Genomic DNA, 20,827 nt, shown 5'->3' with positions numbered 1-20,827 from the left:
GACAGTATTACAGTAGTTGTATTCCTGTAAACAGCAGGCAGTATTATTGTAGTTATAGTATTGTGCATATGAACAGTATTATAGTAGTTATATTCTTGCACAGAGGGGACAATATTATAGTCATAGTCTTGTACATAGGGCTGTATCATAGTACTTTTATTCTTATACATAGGGGTAGTATTAAAATATTCATATTTTTGTACAAAGAGAACAATACTACAGACATTATATTCTTGCACAGTATTATAGTAGTTATATTCTTGTATATAGAGGGCAGTATTATAGTAGGTATATTCTTGTGCATTGGGGCAGTGTTATATTAGATGTATTTTCTACGTTGGGAGCAGCATTATAATAGTTTTATTCTTGTACATTGGAGGCAGTAGCATTATAGTAGCTATATTGTTATCCATAACATGAAGTATTATAATAGCTGTATTTTTGCACACAGGTGTAATAATGTGGAAGTTATTTTCTCACACAGGGGCCATAGTAGTTCGGTTCTCATTTTGTTGCCTATGGTGTCAGTGTGCGCAATGAATACATTCTGTAGTTTGCTAATAAGCTATGTAGTGCATAACATTATAATTGTACAGGACCTGCACAGACATGAGTAAAGCTAGCAGCAGGGCCCAATAATTAAACTGTTTCACTTTGCAATGATCTTGCGTCCACTGATATAAAAACCGCGCACAGTAGTTGATCTTGACGGAGCGTGTTCCCACATAATTACACAAACAGCTGAGGCAAGGTGCACCAATTTTATGTGTTTGTTTTACCATCCCATTAATGGCGCCCATAAACGTATCAGATTCTCCATAAATTCATAATACCTCAAATTAAATGTGAGTGTAGACCCATAAACACGTCATGTGTCTGCTCCGCCACACACTGCACAATCTGGCTGCACTGATAAGATGTCAACCTCAATACAATGCACCATGCAGTATGTATGCAATTAATCAGGTTTATCACCTATGTGAAGAACACATTAGGAGAGGACTCTGAACTTAATGAATTTAATTCATGTTTATATTCTCAAGTTACTGGGTTCTTTCTGCACAAGCAAATATTAAACAAATTTTAAGGCCTCAAGAGACATTGGCAACCGGGGGCACTGCAAGCAGCAGAATAGGATAGTAAGGAAGGAAACATGACTTCATGTTGTTCTGTGTGATAGCAAAACAATGCACATAAAGTAAAATTCCAGCACCAAAGAGACCTACATCTGCCGGAATATAAAATATTCTGGGTTATTTGATATTCCTTTAAAAATTAAAAACCCATACAAATAAAATCAGTTGGTTTCCTCTGCTCAGTCTTTCACCTCTTGTATTGTGAAATCTCACAGGATTTTGCAATTCTGGAAGTTGCAGAAATAAGAGGAATTATACATTTTTTTCGTAATTATCAAATATTGGGTTAAAAAGCAAATAACTTTGTAGAAAAAAAAAACAATTGATAGAATTTTGCTTGCCATTATGGCTATAAACAGCGGCTATTAAAGGGGACATTCTGATATCTAGGCTACAAGGGGGGGCTCTTCAGACAGCTTTTTCTATGCCAGTACTCACACCAAGAAACTTTATCACATAGCTTTACTCGACTGCAGAGGCACATATGAAGATTCCAGTAGAGGTTTATTTTAGGGCTGACTTCTTGTATTATGCACAATAGTATCAGCAAAAGTTGTAATAACTGCAGTAGGTAAAAAGACAACTGTGAATCAAAGAAACAGAGATGAACCTAGCAAGATAGATGACAAACATTGACACAGGAGGAAGAAGGGAGAGGCTACTTACACGAAAGCAGGGTTTCAGGCATAGAGACAGGATGAATTTCTTAAAGGCAAACCTGATTGCATAGCAGTATAGCTATAAAAAACAATACAATGTCAATACAATACTGTATGATTCCTAAGTCGTGGGAAATGACAGGGGATGTCCACTACCTGGGCATCTCCTATTCAAATAAAGTAGCCCTTTTGTAAAATAAAAAAACATATACTCACCCTAGGGCATGTTTTTCAGCACCATGGACAAGGAATAGAAAGAGACAGCTGTGAACACTAATCAAGAATATAGGAAATATGATAAATGCATCTCTTTTGCGATTAAGTAATAGATTGTAGAGCTCAGCCTCATTCACTTCAATAGTATTCAACACCAGGTGCAATCCACAGACAAGTGTCATTGTTTTTGGAAGCCACCAGTCAAGTCTTTAACGGGGCTATTCACCTTTGTGGACAATATTTTTTTCCTTAAAATGCATGTATTTCAGGCTACGGTATTTTCTATTGAGTTTCATTAATAGGTTAGCATTGTTTGGCTTTCATAGGCTATTTGTTTCCCTGCACATTCAACTTGAATGTGGTGTGTAGCCATAAATCAGCTGAGAGGAGCTCAGAAAAAACAGAGATCAAAGAATTACACACTTACCTGTCAGACCCTCAGAAAGAGAGGCCGTACTGGGCCCATGGCAGATAAAGGGAGGCCGCCATGACATGGTTACGTGGGACCTGGTGAGCTGATACGTGGTTTTAGCTAGGAACTGGAACAGTGGGGGTTAATTGGAAGGTGAGGAAAGGATAAATGGCTTCAGTTTGAACTGTAAAGGAGGTGGCATTAGGGGGCGAGGGGAGGGGGAGTTGTTGTGTATCCGCTTTTTGGGCTCCCCTGGTGGTTGCTGGTGGTACTGGTGACTTGTTTGCACTTTGCTGCTTCTGTTCACCTGCTTCCATCAGTGTTTGGGAGTTTCCTATTTAGCCTTGCTCTCCAGTCTTTTCCTTGCCGGTCCTCATTGTAACCAGAGCCTTCGGTTGCATGTTCCTGCTACTAGTCTGCTGATCAGCTAAGTGGACTTTGTCCTTTTGTTTTGTATCTTTAGTCCAGTTTGCAGTTTTTGTATTCTCTGCAGCTGGAAGCTCTTGCGGGCTGAAATTGCCACTCCTGTGTCATGAGTTGACACAGGAGTCTTAAAGTAATTTCAGGATGGTTTTTGAAAGGGTTTTCAGTTGACCGTGAAGTCCTCTTTTGTATCCTTCTGCTATCTAGTAAGTGGACCTCTCTTTGCTAAATCTACTTTCATACTGTGTATGTCTTTTCCTCTTAATTCACCGTTATTACATGTGGGGGGCTGCTATCATCTTTTGGGGTATTTCCCTAGAGGTAAGCCAGGTCTGTTTCTTCCTCTACCAGGCGTAGTTAGTCCTCCGGCTGGCGCGTGGCATATAGGAAGCCGTGGGTATGCTCCCTGGCTACTGTTAGTTGTGTGGTAGATTTAGCTCACGGTCAACTCGAGTTTCCATCACCCGAGAGCTCGTTCGTTACTTATATGTTTCTTACGTTCCCTTGCCATTTGGGAACCATGACAGTATGACCGGCCTGTGTTAAACTTATTGGCAGAAGAAAGGAGAGAAAAAAGAAGTCTGTAGATTTTTTTTTTTTTTTTCCTATGTTTGCTCCATAGTTGGATCAGTTGTATTTCAGCTCTAATTACAGCCTTTGCCTTTCTCTCCTTCTAATCCTTGAATGGCTCTGAGCTCACCTGTTTAAAGATGGATCCTCAGAGTTTGGCTGCAGGTTTAAATAATCTTGCTACGAAGGTTCAAAATTTACAAGATTTTGTTATGCATACTCCTATTTCTGAACCTAAAATTCCTACACCAGAGGTGTTTTCCGGAGATAGATCTCGGTTTTTGAATTTCAAATATAATTGTAAATTATTCCTTTCTCTCAGACCTCACTCCTCAGGAGATCCTGTCCAGCAGGTTAAGATTGTAATCTCTTTGCTGCGAGGTGACCCTCAAAATTGGGCATTTTCATTGGCACCAGGGGATCCTGCGTTGCTCAATGTGGATGCGTTTTTCCTGGCTTTAGGGTTGCTTTATGAGGAACCTAATTTGGAGATTCAAGCTGAAAAAGCTTTGATAGCCCTATCTCAAGGGCAAGATGAAGCGGAGATATACTGCCAAAAATTTCTTAGGTGGTCTGTGCTTACTCAGTGGAATGAGTGCGCCTTAGCGGCAAATTTCAGAGAGGGCCTTTCTGATGCCGTTAAAGATGTTATGGTCGGGTTCCCTGTGCCTACAGGTCTGAATGAGTCCATGACAATGGCAATTCAGATTGATCGGCGTTTGCGGGAGCGCAAACCCGTGCACCATTTGGCGGTATCTTCTGAAGAGACGCCAGAGAAAATGCAATGTGACAGAGTTATGTCCAGAAGCGAGCGGCAGAATTATAGGCGTAAAAATGGGTTATGCTTCTATTGTGGTGATTCTGCTCATGTTATATCAGCATGCTCTAAGCGTACTAGGAAGGTTGACAAGTCCATTTCAATTGGCACTTTACAGTCCAAATTTATTTTGTCTGTAACCTTGATTTGTTCATTATCAGTTATTACCGTGGATGCCTATGTGGACTCTGGCGCCGCTCTGAGTCTTATGGACTGGTCCTTTGCCAGGCGCTGTGGGTTTGATTTAGAGCCTCTGGAAGTCCCTATACCTCTGAAGGGTATTGATTCTACACCTTTGGCTTGTAATAAACCACAGTTCTGGACGCAAGTGACTATGCGTATGACTCCAGACCATCAGGAGGTGATTCGCTTCCTTGTGTTGTACAATTTACATGATGTTTTGGTGCTTGGATTACCATGGTTACAGTCTCATAACCCAGTCCTTGACTGGAAGGCTATGTCTGTGTTATGCTGGGGATGTCGGGGGGCTCATGGGGACACTCCTATGGTGTCCATTTCGTCATCTATTCCATCTGAGATTCCGGCATTTTTGTCTGATTATCGTGATATTTTTGAAGAGCCTAAGATTGGTTCACTCCCTCCTCACAGGGATTGTGATTGCGCCATAGATCTGATTCCTGGCAGTAAATTTCCAAAGGGTCGTTTGTTTAACCTATCTGTACCTGAACATGCTGCTATGCGCGAGTATATTAAGGAGTCCCTGGAAAAGGGACACATTCGTCCTTCTTCATCTCCTTTAGGAGCTGTTTTTTTCTTTGTCTCTAAAAAGGATGGCTCTCTGAGGCCTTGTATTGATTATCGTCTCCTGAATAAAATTACAGTCAAATATCAGTATCCGTTGCCTTTGCTGACTGATTTGTTTGCTCGCATAAGGGGGGCTAAGTGGTTCTCTAAGATTGATCTTCGTGGGGCGTATAATTTGGTGCGAATTAAGAAGGGGGATGAGTGGAAGACCGAATTCAATACGCCTGAGGGCCATTTTGAGTATTTGGTAATGCCTTTCGGCCTTTCTAATGCACCTTCTGTCTTTCAGTCCTTAATGCATGATATTTTCCGTGAATATTTGGATAAATTTATGATTGTGTACTTGGATGATATTTTGATTTTTTCTGATGACTGGGAGTCTCATGTTCAGCAGGTCAGGAGGGTTTTTCAGGTTTTGCGGGAGAATTCTTTGTGTGTAAAGGGTTCAAAGTGTGTTTTTGGGGTTCAAAAAATTTCATTTTTGGGGTATATTTTTTCCCCTTCTTCAATTGAGATGGACCCTGTCAAGGTTCGGGCTATTTACGACTGGACGCAGCCTACTTCTCTGAAGAGTCTCCAGAAATTCTTGGGCTTTGCTAATTTTTATCGTCGATTTATAGCTGGTTTTTCTGGCGTTGCTAAACCTCTGACGGATTTGACTAAAAAGGGTGCTGATGTTGCCAATTGGTCCCCTGCTGCCGTGGAGGCCTTTCGGGAGCTTAAGCGCCGCTTTTTGTCTGCCCCTGTGTTGCGCCAGCCTGATGTTTCTCTTCCCTTTCAGGTTGAGGTCGATGCTTCCGAGATCGGAGCGGGGGCGGTTTTGTCGCAGAAAAGTTCCGACTGCTCAGTGATGAGACCTTGTGCGTTCTTTTCGCGAAAATTTTCGGCCGCCGAGCGAAACTATGATGTTGGTAATCGGGAGCTTTTGGCCATGAAGTGGGCATTTGAGGAGTGGCGTCATTGGCTTGAGGGTGCCAGACATCAGGTGGTAGTTTTGACTGATCACAAGAATTTAATTTATTTGGAGTCTGCCAGGCGCCTGAATCCTAGACAGGCACGTTGGTCGTTGTTCTTTTCCCGGTTTAATTTTGTGGTCTCGTACTTACCGGGTTCTAGGAATGTGAAAGCAGATGCTCTTTCTAGGAGTTTTGAGCCTGACTCTCCTGGGAATTCTGAACCTGCTGGTGTCCTTAAGGATGGAGTGGTTTTGTCTGCTGTCTCTCCAGATTTGCGACGTGCTTTGCAAGAATTTCAGGCGGATAGACCTGATCGTTGTCCGTCTGATAGACTGTTTGTTCCTGACGAGTGGACCACTAGAGTCATCTCGGAAGTTCATTCTTCTACTCTGGCAGGTCATCCGGGAATTTTTGGCACCAGAGATTTGGTGGCTAGATCCTTCTGGTGGCCTTCCCTGTCTCGAGATGTGCGTGTTTTTGTGCAGTCTTGCGATGTGTGTGCTCGGGCCAAGCCTTGTTGTTCTAGGGCTAGTGGGTTGTTGTTGCCCTTGCCTATTCCGAAGAGGCCTTGGACGCACATCTCTATCGACTTTATCTCGGATCTCCCTGTTTCTCAGAAGATGTCTGTCATCTGGGTGGTGTGTGACCGTTTTTCTAAAATGGTTCATTTGGTGCCATTGCCTAAGTTGCCTTCCTCATCTGAGTTGGTCCCTCTGTTTTTTCAAAATGTGGTTCGCTTGCATGGTATTCCGGAAAACAGCGTTTCTGACAGGGGTACCCAGTTCGTGTCTAGATTTTGGCGGGCAGTCTGTGCCAGGTTGGGCATTGATTTGTCCTTTTCGTCTGCATTCCATCCTCAGACCAATGGCCAGACGGAGCGAACTAATCAAACTTTGGAGACTTATTTGAGGTGTTTTGTGTCTGCGGATCAGGATGATTGGGTTGCCTTTCTGCCGTTGGCGGAGTTTGCTCTTAATAATCGGGCTAGTTCTGCCACTTTGGTTTCTCCTTTCTTTTGCAATTCAGGGTTTCATCCGCGTTTTTCATCTGGTCAGGTTGAATCTTCGGATTGTCCTGGAGTGGATGCGGTGGTGGATCGGTTGCATCGGATTTGGGGACAAGTGGTGGATAATTTGGAATTGTCCCAGGAGAGGACTCAGCAGTTTGCTAACCGTCGTCGTTGTGTTGGTCCCCACCTTCGCGTTGGGGACTTGGTGTGGTTGTCTTCCCGTTTTGTCCCTATGAGGGTTTCTTCTCCCAAATTTAAGCCTCGGTTCATCGGTCCTTATAGGATTTTGGAGATTATTAACCCTGTTTCCTTTCGTTTGGACCTCCCGGCATCTTTCGCTATCCATAATGTGTTCCATCGGTCGTTGTTGCGGAGATATGAGGTACCGGTGGTTCCTTCTACTGAACCTCCTGCTCCTGTGCTGGTGGAGGGTGAATTGGAGTACATCGTAGAGAAGATCTTGGACTCCCGTATTTCCAGACGGAGACTTCAATATCTGGTTAAATGGAAAGGCTATGGTCAGGAAGATAATTCTTGGGTAACTGCCTCTGATGTTCATGCCTCGGATTTGGTTCGTGCCTTTCATAGGGCTCATCCAGATCGCCCTGGCGGTTCTTGTGAGGGTTCGGTGCCCCCTCCTTAAGGGGAGGGTACTGTTGTGTATCCGCTTTTTGGGCTCCCCTGGTGGGTTTGCTTCTTTTCCTTGCCGGTCCTCATTGTAACCAGAGCCTTCGGTTGCATGTTCCTGCTACTAGTCTGCTGATCAGCTAAGTGGACTTTGTCCTTTTGTTTTGTATCTTTAGTCCAGTTTGCAGTTTTTGTATTCTCTGTAGCTGGAAGCTCTTGCGGGCTGAAATTGCCACTCCTGTGTCATGAGTTGACACAGGAGTCTTAAAGTAATTTCAGGATGGTTTTTGAAAGGGTTTTCAGTTGACCGTGAAGTCCTCTTTTGTATCCTTCTGCTATCTAGTAAGTGGACCTCTCTTTGCTAAATCTACTTTCATACTGTGTATGTCTTTTCCTCTTAATTCACCGTTATTACATGTGGGGGGCTGCTATCATCTTTTGGGGTATTTCCCTAGAGGTAAGCCAGGTCTGTTTCTTCCTCTACCAGGCGTAGTTAGTCCTCCGGCTGGCGCGTGGCATATAGGAAGCCGTGGGTATGCTCCCTGGCTACTGTTAGTTGTGTGGTAGATTTAGCTCACGGTCAACTCGAGTTTCCATCACCCGAGAGCTCGTTCGTTACTTATATGTTTCTTACGTTCCCTTGCCATTGGGAACCATGACAGGGAGTATAAGAAGGAGCACGTACCTCACGCAGGCAACCACAAAAATATAAGACAAATTATATAAGTTTGGTAATGCCATAATTATAGTGATCTGAAAGATTATATTACCATGTCATTTTTACCAGACAATGAATGATGTAAAAACAAAGCCCAAAATGGCGGAATTGCATTTTTTTCACATTTTTACACCACTTGGAATTTTTTCCCCTATATTATATGGTTAAAAAATATTGGCATTCAAACTACAACTTGTTTGGCAAAAATAAGCCCTCAACCGAAAAATAAAAAAGTTATTGCTCTTGGAGGAAATAGAGTAAAAAACAAGAGCAATTATTAATCATGAACTGGAGTACATTTTTCAAAATTTACCTCACTTTTGGGGTCAAAATTAAAATGAATTTGTGAGATCATGCTAGGCATGCCCCTTTTCACTAGGTTTCCCGCACTTTTAAAAAGTTTCTTCAACCTATTGGGACTGATGTAAAAATAGTTATCGAGGTACCCAGTGAACAAGAACAATTTGATTCCTTGGGTAAGCATTAGCGTTGAGCATTCCGATACCGCAAGTATCGGGTATCGGACGATATTCGCGGTATCGGATTTCCGATACCGAGTTCCGATACTTTCAGTATATCGGATAAAGGAATCAGAAGTTCCCATAATTCAAAGAACCAGAAATCAGCCAATGAGAAATCATTAGAAGTGTGGGCACATCCTGTTCTGCATGTTAGGCATGTAACTACTGGCATGGCTGTGATTGGCTGCTGAAATGATGTCATGATGCACTATAAAAGTCGCCGCCGCCATTTTGGGTTCACTCTGCTGTGAATTCAGTTAGGGACAGGACGATGTGTTCTGACTGAGGGCCAGTTTTGAGATAGCGATTTGCTTCATTGTGCTTTACCCAGGCTAATTTAGGAACCGCTGTGTGAGAACCTTGTTTTTGCCTTGCAGCGCTGTTCACGGCTGTCTGCAAGGTCTGTGTGTGAGTGCAGCTCACTCTGTAGTCTGGTCTGCAGCCACCGCTGGTTGTAGTCAGCTCAGGGTGCGTCATTGCCTCATACCGTTCCATTGTCCTTTTTTCAATTAGTGCAGCCTGCTGCACATTTTTTCAAATTTATCCTATTAGTGGCTTTCCATCCGTATCCTGCTAGATTGTGGAAAAACACTAGATAGGAGTACATAGAGGAGCTTTTTTTGGCCTTGCAGCACCTTTCACGGCTGTCTGCACAGTCTCTGTGTCTCTGTATGCCTTTAATGTCTCCTCCACCTCCCCCAATACATACTACATTATTCTTAGTTGTTTTCCTTCATGTAGAATGAACCTACAAGGAAAGAAAGGGTTTATTTTAATTCGGATATTTTTGTCCCATTGACTTGCATTGGTATCGGGTATCGGTATCGGCGATATCCGATATTTTTTGAATATCGGCCGATCCAATCCGATACCGATACTTCTGGATATCGGAAGGTATCGCTCAACACTAGTAAGCATCCAGTGAACCTGAGGTTGCATAAGAACAGGAAAGTGGTATGATTGCTAGTAAAACGTCCTGTGATGGTAGTATGAAGAGTAGTGCTGAGCGATACCTTCCGATATTCGAAAGTATCGGTATTGGATTGGATCGGCCGATACCAGCAAAATATCAGATCTCGCCGGTACCAATACCCGATACCAATACAAGTCAATGAGACACAAATATCGGAAGGTATCCGGGATGGTTCCCAGGGTCTGAAGGAGAGGAAACGCTCCTTCAGGCCCTGGGATCCATATTCATGTAAAAAATAAAGAATAAAAATAAAAAATATGGATATACTCACCCTCGGACGGCCCCTGGCTGTCACCGCTGCAAGCGTCTGCCTCCGTTCCTAAGAATGCAGAGTGAAGGACCTTCGATGACGTCGCGGCTTGTGATTGGTCGCGTGACCGCTCATGTGACCGCTCATGTGACCAATCACAAGCCACGACGTCATCGCAGGTCCTGCACTCACTGCATTCTTAGGAACGGAGGCTGCCGGTTACACCGCTAAGGTCCAGGGTCCGCCGGAGGGGTGAGTATATCCATATTTTTTATTTTTATTCTTTATTTTTTACATGAATATGGATCCCAGTGCCTGAAGGAGAGTCTCCTCTCCTCCAGACCCTGGGAACCACACACTGGGAACTTCCAATTCCGATTTCCGATATCACAAAAATATCGGAACTCGGTATCGGAATTCCGATACAGCGAATATCGGCCGATACCCGATATTTGCAGTATCGGAATGCTCAACACTAATGAAGAGCAAGTAATATAAGAGGATAGCCAAGCAAGCCAGGAATTTTGTAACATAGGTTGGGCAAGACAGATAAGAGGAACTGTGAAAAATCCCAAGAGTAGACAAAGAAGTTGTGTTGCTAAAGTCAAGTTAGAGTATATTTTAGCCAGAATTTGGAGGTAATACCTACAAATGTCACAAAATCTACTTCAGTAGCTACTTCATATAGAGTTCCAATGTTTTTTTGTAACTGTACAGCAATATGCCCATTGGAAACTTTAGGTTATTAAGTTTAAATTGTACTGTGGGCAAAATCTTTGAGGGTTTTCTAAGAGATGCTCTTCTGGAGTATCTCAATAAAAATATTCACATGACCCAACATCAACCAGGATCAGTCCTTTCAAACTAATCTAATCAGCCTCTATGAGGAGGAAGGCTTTAAACTGGACCAGGGTAATGCTGTGGATGTCCTCTATCTGGATTTTTCAAAGGCATTTGATACAGTACCCATAAGTGGTTGGCAAAATGAGGGCAATGGGATTAGAGGAAAATATGTGTAACTGGTTTAACAAATGGCTCACTGATAGGAAACAGAAGGTGGTTATTAAGGGAACAAACTAAAATTGAGTCACAGTAAAGAGTAGTGTACCACAGGGGTCAGAATTGGACCCTCTTCTTTTTAATACATTTATTAATAACTTTGTAGAGGGCATACAGAGTAAAATTTCAAAATTTACAGATGATACTAAAATCTGCAACGTAATCAACATAGTGTTGATAATTAAATATTATAGAGGGATTTATGTAAGCTGGAGGATTGAGCTAAGAAATGGCCATTGAAGTTTAATTATGTACTAAATGCTAAAACACTGGGTAAAACTGTCAAAGAAAAAGACTTGGGGATATCTGTGGATAGCAAACTCACTTTTAACAACCAGTTACTACCAAGGCAAATAAAATCATGGGATGAATTAAAAGATACATAGATGCTCATGACAAGAACATAGCTTTTCCTTTCTATAAGTTGCTACTGCGACCACACTCAGAATACCGTGTACAAATTTGGTGTCTAGTGTAGAAGAAGAACATAGCTGAACTAGAGCTGGTGAAGAGCGACAATGGTTTTTAAAGGAATGGGTAGACTCTAATGCCATGATAAGTTATCAAACTTTGGGTTATTTAGTTTTGAAAAGTTAAGGTTTTGGTGTCATCTTTTTACAATGTACAAATAAATGAAGGGACAGTACAAAGATCTTTCTAATTATCTTTTTACACCTAGGCATGCAACAATGAGAAGGAGGCATGTTCTACGTCTAGAGGAAAAAGGTTTCATCATATTCACATTAGATGATTCTTTACTGTAAGACATTGAAAAACTGGAGCAAGTTCGGAGAAGGATGGTGAGTGTACTCCAAAGTATGTCCTACGATGAATGGCTAAAGGATCTGGAAATGTTTAGCTTGCAAAAAAGTAGGCTAAAAGTAGACTTAATAGCTATCTACAAGTATCTGAATGGATGTCACAGTGTTGAGGGATCATCCTTAGTCTCATTTGGACATAGAAACACGAGAAGTAATGATATGAAACTGAAAGGGAGAAGATACAGATTAGATATTAGAAAACACTTTTTGACAGTGTAGGTGATCAATGAGTGGAACAGGCTGCCACAAGAGGTGGTGAGTTCTACTTCAATGGAAGTCTTCTATCACAGGCTGGACAGACATCTGTCTGAGATGGTTTAGTGAATTCTGTGCTGCATTGAGCAGGGGGTTGGACACGATGACCCTTAAGATCCCTTACAACTTAAAAAAAAAAGAACTGTGAGACTATGAAACTCTCTGCCACATAATGTTAATAAACATCAATTATAGTTGACACTCAGTCTGTGGTGCTCGTGTCTAGGGTTGACATCCCCTTGCAAATAACATAAGAAACCTTACACGTAGGTTTGCAGAATTTGTAGAATTTATTCCATGCTCTTCAAAAGGCAAATACGGTATGTTATGCGTTTTGGCTTGAACACAAGCCTTTTTCAAACTCTGTAATAAATTCTACAAATTCTGCAAACTTACAAGTGAGTGCCGATCTTCTTAAGTTAATTGCCACATGATATTTTAATGGTTCATTCACTTAGAAGTACAAGGAGGGTGTGGATGCCTTTCTTTATACATGTAATATTGCAGAGTATAGGCACTAGATTCTGTGATTTGACGTTGATCCAGGGAACTAAGCTGTATGTGCATTTGGGAAGGAATTTTTCCACTAATATGGACAACTAGCATCTGCCTCTTGGAGTTTTTGCCTTCCTGTGGATCAACATGTTAGGATTATAGGTTGAAGTCAAAGGACTTATGTCTACCGTCAACCGTAAAAATTCTGAAACCTTGCAGTAAGTCTCCTCTCTCAACTGTATGACTCAGTATTGACCTGGGAAAGAAAAATGAAGCATGGGTGATAAATTCAAGCCAGGAACACTCAAATATTAACGAAATTTTACTTGATTTATATCAAAATTCACCTAAGTACTCCATGGACAAGCAAAACAATTTCTATAAATATCTCCCTTTTTTTAAAAAAAAACAAAACAGTATGACAATTATAATACAAATATTCACGTTATAATTGGACAGTCAGGTGCAGTTCAAAATCTATTCTACTTAAAAAATGGTACTTTGAATGACCAAAATTACTCAAAAATAGAAAAATCTTGATAAACCAGCACCCGCTGTGTAATTTACCCACTATGAGGAAAATTTCCTGTAAGTCATGATGCTTCACTGCTGAAGACCTGGTTGGAATTCGCTAGAAGTCTGCAGGTCACCAAAGCTATATCCCAGGATGAAATGTTTAGCTTCAGGCAGCTGTTGTAGTGATAAAAGCAGAGTTGCATTCCTGCATACACAATCTGCCGAGGATTTCTCCCATGTGAGCCGCCATGATTAGCAGGAGATGAAAAAGAAAAAGTCTTCAAACGCTGGAAGTCAAAAAAAGGTTCCTCAACGCTTATAAGCAGAACAAATACATAATTAAAAATGACAAGACAGCAACAGGACATTAGTTGTTATAGGGTTAAATCTATCCATGGTGTTAACCACTCAACTGACAAAAGCACCAGCACCGAGGGCTTCAAACAACGACTGGGACTGGGTAATGATCAGCAAAAAATGTATGTGTCACCTCAACTTCAAAGAAAATGTTAGATGCTTACTACGGGGTAACAGTGGGAGGTCTGTTCATTACCGACAGCACAAAATATAGTCTAAAACTGCTACTAAAAACGTGATCCCCGTAATCTCATGTCACCCTGTGTTTTTGCCAAATTACACTATAAGATAAAACTTATAAGAATATGTTCCTTCACAGACACTTCTACATTTTTACTTGTTGATGCCATCCACTATATTTTTTTCAATAACTGGTAGAGATGAGTGACTCATTTGAAATTAAAATTCCCAGGCTTCAATTAATTTTTTTTAAAATTTGATTCGCTGCACAATGATTTGTGTCGAATTGCAAGTTCTTCAACTGCCCTAAAAAGACACATTTAACACTCTGAAGTCTCCTAGAAATGTATCTAGCTCAGTTCAAGCTCTTTAATGAAAAAACAGCCATACAAATGCCAAAGTAATCTCAACATTTATGACTATGTGTAAAGAGATGGTAACTGTTCTTCAATTTTGTGTTGCCACACACTATCTCTAATTTTTATATAGCAATTTATGTTTTTTTATCTTTATCTCCACAGCTAGACTATGAGATTTGATGTGTTCTAAATATCCTGATTTACTCTAAAATGGCTGCTTCTTTCTCTGCTTCAGATTTTATGCAGGCTATCAAAGTCCCTCAAGATTAGCTATGCTATGTCATGTGCTGTGATAGCTGCAAAGCATTATGGGAAAGTTTGCTTGCCCATGCCCAAGGTCACGTGAGCCTTTTATTGTTGATAAAATCTTCTGTATTGTGTAAAATGGTGGTTACATTTTTGGCGATTTGCGCAAATCAAATTGTAAATTGTTCCATTTTCCAGGTCCAACAAATTTTTAAAAATTGTATGCACAATTGATTTGCATAAAATCTATTTGCTCATTTCTAATAACTGGTTTGGCATACTTAGTAGAAATTTTACCATTGCATCGCTGATAATTATTGTAAGCACTGCTAAAGGCAGTAGTAGGTGCAACTTAGTGATAAATCAAAAAGAAAGCTACGTAAAGGGATTGTAATATGAATAATAATTAAAGCCTATTCACAATTTTCAGGATTAGTGGAGGGGCCATTGGTTAGACCCTTGCCGATTACACTGATCCTGAAAATTGTGGTTTTAATTCCTGTCTGAATATAACATTAGTACACATATATGACCACTGCTTTATTAATTGGTAAATGAGTCTGCAATTGTGACCTACGATGTTGGGATGGCCACTCATTTTCAAAAGGATAGATATGGTAGGTATTTGATAATGGCATAAAACCATTGAGAACAAGATAAACCTTGTGACACCATGATTACAATGATGTCACATTAAAGATTTTAAAACAATAGTTCAGTTATATAATGATAAAAATAAGGTTAAATGAGGAATGGAAAGAGGTGGGGTGGGTTTCCAAGTGCTCCTTTCCACAGCCAACATGTTTCAAACAGGCAGATCACCTGGATTTCCTGTTCTAAATACCAAGTTGTGCAGTGATGAACACAAGGAAAACACAACAAACAATAATAAAACAACCGTCCAATCATAATATCAAACCAAGCATGTAACTAGGGGTATCATAGGCCTGTAACTGGAATAGTGTGGGACACACCAATGCTGACAAATAGTGTTGAGCGATACCGTCCGATACTTGAAAGTATCGGTATCGGAAAGTATCGGCCGATACCGGCAAAGTATCGGATCCAATCCGATACCGATACCCGATACCAATACAAGTCAATGGGACTCAAGTATCGGACGGTATTCCTGATGGTTCCCAGGGTCTGAAGGAGAGGAAACTCTCCTTCAGGCCCTGGGATCCATATAAATGTGTAAAAGAAAGAATTAAAATAAAAAATATCGCTATACTCACCTGTCCGACGCAGCCTGGACCTCAGCGAGGGAACCGGCAGCGTTGTTTGTTTAAAATTCGCGCTTTTACTTGGTTACGTGAAGTCCCGGCTTGTGATTGGTCAGGGCGGCCATGTTGCCGGGACGCGGACCAATCACAGCAAGCCGTGACGAAATTACGATTACGCGAATTTTAAAATGCGTGCGTGTCCAGCCTCCCGGCTTGTGATTGGTTGATCGCGGCGCAACCAATCACAAGCCGGGACGTCACGGGAGGCTGGACACGCGCCCATTTTAAAATGCGCGCGTGTCCAGCCTCCCGTGACGTCACGGCTTGTGATTGGTTGCGTCTCCCATGTGACTGCGACGCAACCAATCACAAAGCCGGGACGTAATTTTAAAATCCTTAAGGACCTGAAATTACGTCACGGCTTGCTGTGATTGGTTGCGTCGCCCATGTGACTGCGACGCAACCAATCACAACGCCGGAACGTAATTTTAAAATCCTGAAGGACCTGAAATTACGTCACGGCTTGCTGTGATTGGTTGCGTCCCGGTCACATGGGCGGCACGCAACCAATCACAAGCCGGGACTCACGTAAAGGAAAGAAAAGCGCGAATTTTAAACAAAGAACGCTGCCGCTTCCCTCGGTAAGGTGCAGGCTGCGTCGGAGAGGTGAGTATAGCAATATTTTTTATTTTAATTCTCTCTTTTACACATTTTTACATTAATGTTGTTTCGATACCGATACCCGATATCACAAAAATATCGGATCTCGGTATCGGAATTCCGATACAGCAAGTATCGGCCGATACCCGATACTTGCAGTATCGGAATGCTCAACACTACTGACAAAGCAAAAAAAAAACCACAAAAGAAATGGTGCAAAAAGTCCAAAAAATAATAATAAAAAAATCAATTTATTAGATATAAATACATAAATGACAGGAATCAGACAATAGCAGGTTACAATTGCCGACAGGCTACATGGAGCGCACGGAGTCCAACCAACATCCCCATAGCAGCCACCAAATTACTAGACACTGGGTAATAAAAATAGTAGTCACATCCCTGCATGTTCTAAGTTAGTATTAGTATCTACTATATAATTGTCTAAGGGTCACTTCCGTCTGTCTGTCTGTCTGTCCTTCTGTCTGTCTGTCTGCCGCGGTTATTCGTTCGCTGATTGGTCTCGCCAGCTGCCTGTCATGGCTGCAGCGACCAATCAGCGACGGGCAGAGTCCGGAAGAAAATGGCCGCTCCTTCCTCCCCGCAGTCAGTGCTCGCTCCGTACTCCCCTCCAGTCAGTGCTCACACAGGGTTAATGGCAGTGTTAACCGACCGTGCTATGCCGCGGTCGGTTAACGCTGCTATTAACCCTGTGTGACCAACGTTTTACTATTGATGCTGCCAATGCGGCGTCAATAGTAAAAATATCTAATGTTAAAAATAATAATAAAAAAATAAAATCGTTATATACTCACCGTCCGTCGGCCCCTCGGATCCACAACAGGCCTTCCCTGCTCACGACGCTCCGGTAACCGGTCCATGCTGCGATCTCGTGAGATGATGACGTGCGGTCTCGCGAGACCGCTACGTCATCATCTCGCGAGACCGCAATACAATCTTCAGACCGGAGCGCGCGACGAGCATCGGTAACTGGCTGCTTCGATCCTGAGGCTCCGGAAGGTGAGTATATACCTATTTTTTATTTTAATTCTTTTTTTTTAACAGGGATATGATGCATACTACGTGGCTGGGCAATATACTATGTGACTGGGCAGTATACTATGTGTCTGGGCACTATACTACGTGACTGGGCAATATACTACGTGACTGGGCAGTATACTATGTGGCTGGGCACTATACTATGTGACTGGGCAGTATACTATGTGGCTGGCCAATATACTACGTGGCTGGGCAATATACTACGTGACTGGGCAGTATACTATGTGGCTGGGCAGTATACTATGTGGCTGGCCAGTATACTATGCGGCTGGGCAATATACTATGCGGCTGGGCAGTATACTATGTGGCTGGGCAGTATACTACGTGGCTGGGCAATATACTACATGGCTGGGCAATATACTACGTGACTGGACAGTATACTATGTGGCTGGCCAGTATACTATGTGGCTGGGCAATATACGATGTGGCTGGGCAATATACTACGTGGCTGGGCAATATACTACGTGGCTGGGCAATATACTACGTGGCTGGGCAATAGCATATTCTAGAATACCCGATGCGTTAGAATTGGGCCACCATCTAGTATCATATATTGGACCAGGAACATGCAGGTAACAGAATGTATAAACATATATACACACCAATGTCAGGTATAGGGGGCCCAAGTAAGGAACATACCAGTGATGCAGCAGAGGGGACGTGCCAGCTCCAACCCACCCCGACGCGCATTTCGGAGTGATCCTTCTTCAGGTTGCATCCCCTGCTGGCACGTCCCCTCTGCTGCATCACTGGTATGTTCCTTACTTAGGTGTTATGACCCCAATGGCGAGGGTCTCAGAGGTACGTGGAAGTCTGCAGAATACAAAAATCCAGCTCATAGGGCAGTGGTAACTGGGTTGACCATATATCTACTCCTAACGCCAACACTAGAAGTAGCCGGGGATCATTCCTACGTTGATTCTAGATGACACGCTCCAGCCGGAGAATCTAGCTCCCCCTAGTAGAGGAAAACAAAAGACCTTTCTTGCCTCCAGAGAAGGGGACCCCAAAGCTGGATAGAAGCCCCCCACAAATAATGACGGTGAGGTAAGAGGAAATGACAAACACAGAAATGAACCAGGTTTAGCACAGAGAGGCCCGCTTACTGATAGCAGAATAAAGAAAGGTAACTTATATGGTCAACAAAAACCCTATCAAAATCCACACTGGAAATTCAAGAACCCCCGAACCGTCTAACGGTTCGGGGGGAGAACACCAGCCCCCTAGAGCTTCCAGCAAAGGTCAGGATATAGATTTGGAACAAGCTGGACAAAAATACAAAACCAAAACAAATAGCAAAAAGCAAAAGGCAGACTTAGCTGATATAACTGGAACCAGGATCAGTAGACAAGAGCACAGCAGACTAGCTCTGATAACTACGTTGCCAGGCATTGAACTGAAGGTCTAGGGAGCTTATATAGCAACACCCCTAACTAACGACCCAGGTGCGGATAAAAGGAATGACAGAAAAACCAGAGTCAAAAAACTAGTAACCACTAGAGGGAGCAAAAAGCAAATTCACAACAGTACCCCCCCCTTAGTGAGGGGTCACCGAACCCTCACCACGACCACCAGGGCGATCAGGATGAGCGGCATGAAAGGCACGAACTAAATCGGCCGCATGAACATCAGAGGCGACCACCCAGGAATTATCCTCCTGACCATAGCCCTTCCACTTGACCAGGTACTGAAGCCTCCGCCTGGAGAGGCGAGAATCCAAGATCTTCTCCACCACGTACTCCAACTTGCCCTCAACCAACACCGGAGCAGGAGGCTCAGCAGAAGGAACTACAGGCACAATGTACCGCCGCAACAAGGACCTATGAAATACATTGTGAATAGCAAACGACACAGGAAGATCCAGACGAAAAGATACAGGATTAAGGATTTCCAATATCTTGTAAGGCCCAATAAAACGAGGTTTAAATTTGGGAGAGGAGACCTTCATAGGAACAAAGCGGGAAGAAAGCCATACCAAATCCCCAACGCGTAGTCGGGGACCCACACCGCGGCGGCGGTTGGCAAAGCGCTGAGCCCTCTCCTGTGACAACTTCAAGTTGTCCACCACATGATTCCAGATCCGCTGCAACCTATCTACCACAGAATCCACCCCAGGACAGTCAGAAGGCTCCACATGACCCGAAGAAAAGCGAGGATGGAAACCAGAGTTGCAGAAAAAAGGCGAAACCAAGGTGGCGGAACTAGCCCGATTATTAAGGGCAAACTCAGCCAACGGCAAGAATGTCACCCAATCGTCCTGATCAGCAGAGACAAAACACCTCAAATAAGCCTCCAAAGTCTGATTGGTTCGCTCCGTCTGTCCATTAGTCTGAGGATGGAAAGCAGACGAAAACGACAAATCAATGCCCATCCTACTACAAAAGGATCGCCAGAACCTAGAAACGAACTGGGATCCTCTGTCTGACACAATATTCTCAGGGATGCCGTGCAAACGAACCACGTTCTGGAAAAACACAGGAACCAGATCGGAAGAGGAAGGCAGCTTAGGCAAAGGAACCAAATGGACCATCTTGGAGAAGCGATCACATATCACCCAGATAACGGACATGCCCTGAGATAGCGGAAGATCAGAAATGAAATCCATGGAGATATGTGTCCAAGGTCTCTTCGGGACAGGCAAGGGCAAGAGCAAACCGCTGGCACGAGAACAGCAAGGCTTAGCTCGAGCACAAGTCCCACAGGACTGCACAAATGACCGCACATCCCTTGACAAGGAAGGCCACCAAAAGGACCTGGCCACCAGATCTCTGGTGCCAAAAATTCCCGGGTGACCTGCCAACACCGAGGAATGAACCTCGGAAATGACTCTGCTGGTCCATTTATCCGGGACAAACAGTCTGTCAGGTGGACAAGACTCAGGCCTATCAGCCTGAAATCTCTGCAACACACGTCGCAGATCCGGAGAAATAGCTGACAAGATAACTCCATCTTTAAGAATACCAACAGGATCAGCGACTCCAGGAGCATCAGGCACAAAGCTCCTAGAAAGAGCATCGGCCTTCACATTCTTTGAACCTGGTAAATACGAGACAACAAAATCAAAGCGGGAGAAAAACAATGACCAGCGGGCCTGTCTCGGATTAAGGCGTTTAGCAGACTCGAGATACATCAGATTTTTGTGATCAGTCAAGACCACCACACGATGCTTAGCACCCTCGAGCCAATGACGCCACTCCTCAAATGCCCATTTCATGGCCAACAACTCCCGATTGCCCACATCATAATTTCGCTCGGCAGGCGAAAACTTCCTGGAGAAAAAGGCACAAGGTTTCATAACAGAGCAACCAGGGCCTCTCTGCGACAAAACGGCCCCTGCTCCAATCTCTGAAGCATCCACCTCAACCTGAAAGGGAAGTGAGACATCGGGCTGGCACAAAACAGGCGCCGAAGTAAACCGGCGCTTCAACTCCTGGAAAGCCTCCACGGCAGCAGGAGCCCAGTTAGCTACATCGGAGCCCTTCTTGGTCATATCCGTCAACGGTTTCACAATGCTAGAAAAATTAGCGATAAAACGACGGTAGAAG

The sequence above is a fragment of the Ranitomeya variabilis genome, chromosome 4 (assembly GCF_051348905.1).
Source record: "Ranitomeya variabilis isolate aRanVar5 chromosome 4, aRanVar5.hap1, whole genome shotgun sequence".
Classification (NCBI taxonomy): Eukaryota; Metazoa; Chordata; class Amphibia; order Anura; family Dendrobatidae; genus Ranitomeya; species Ranitomeya variabilis.
This window is presented reverse-complemented; position numbering follows the sequence as displayed.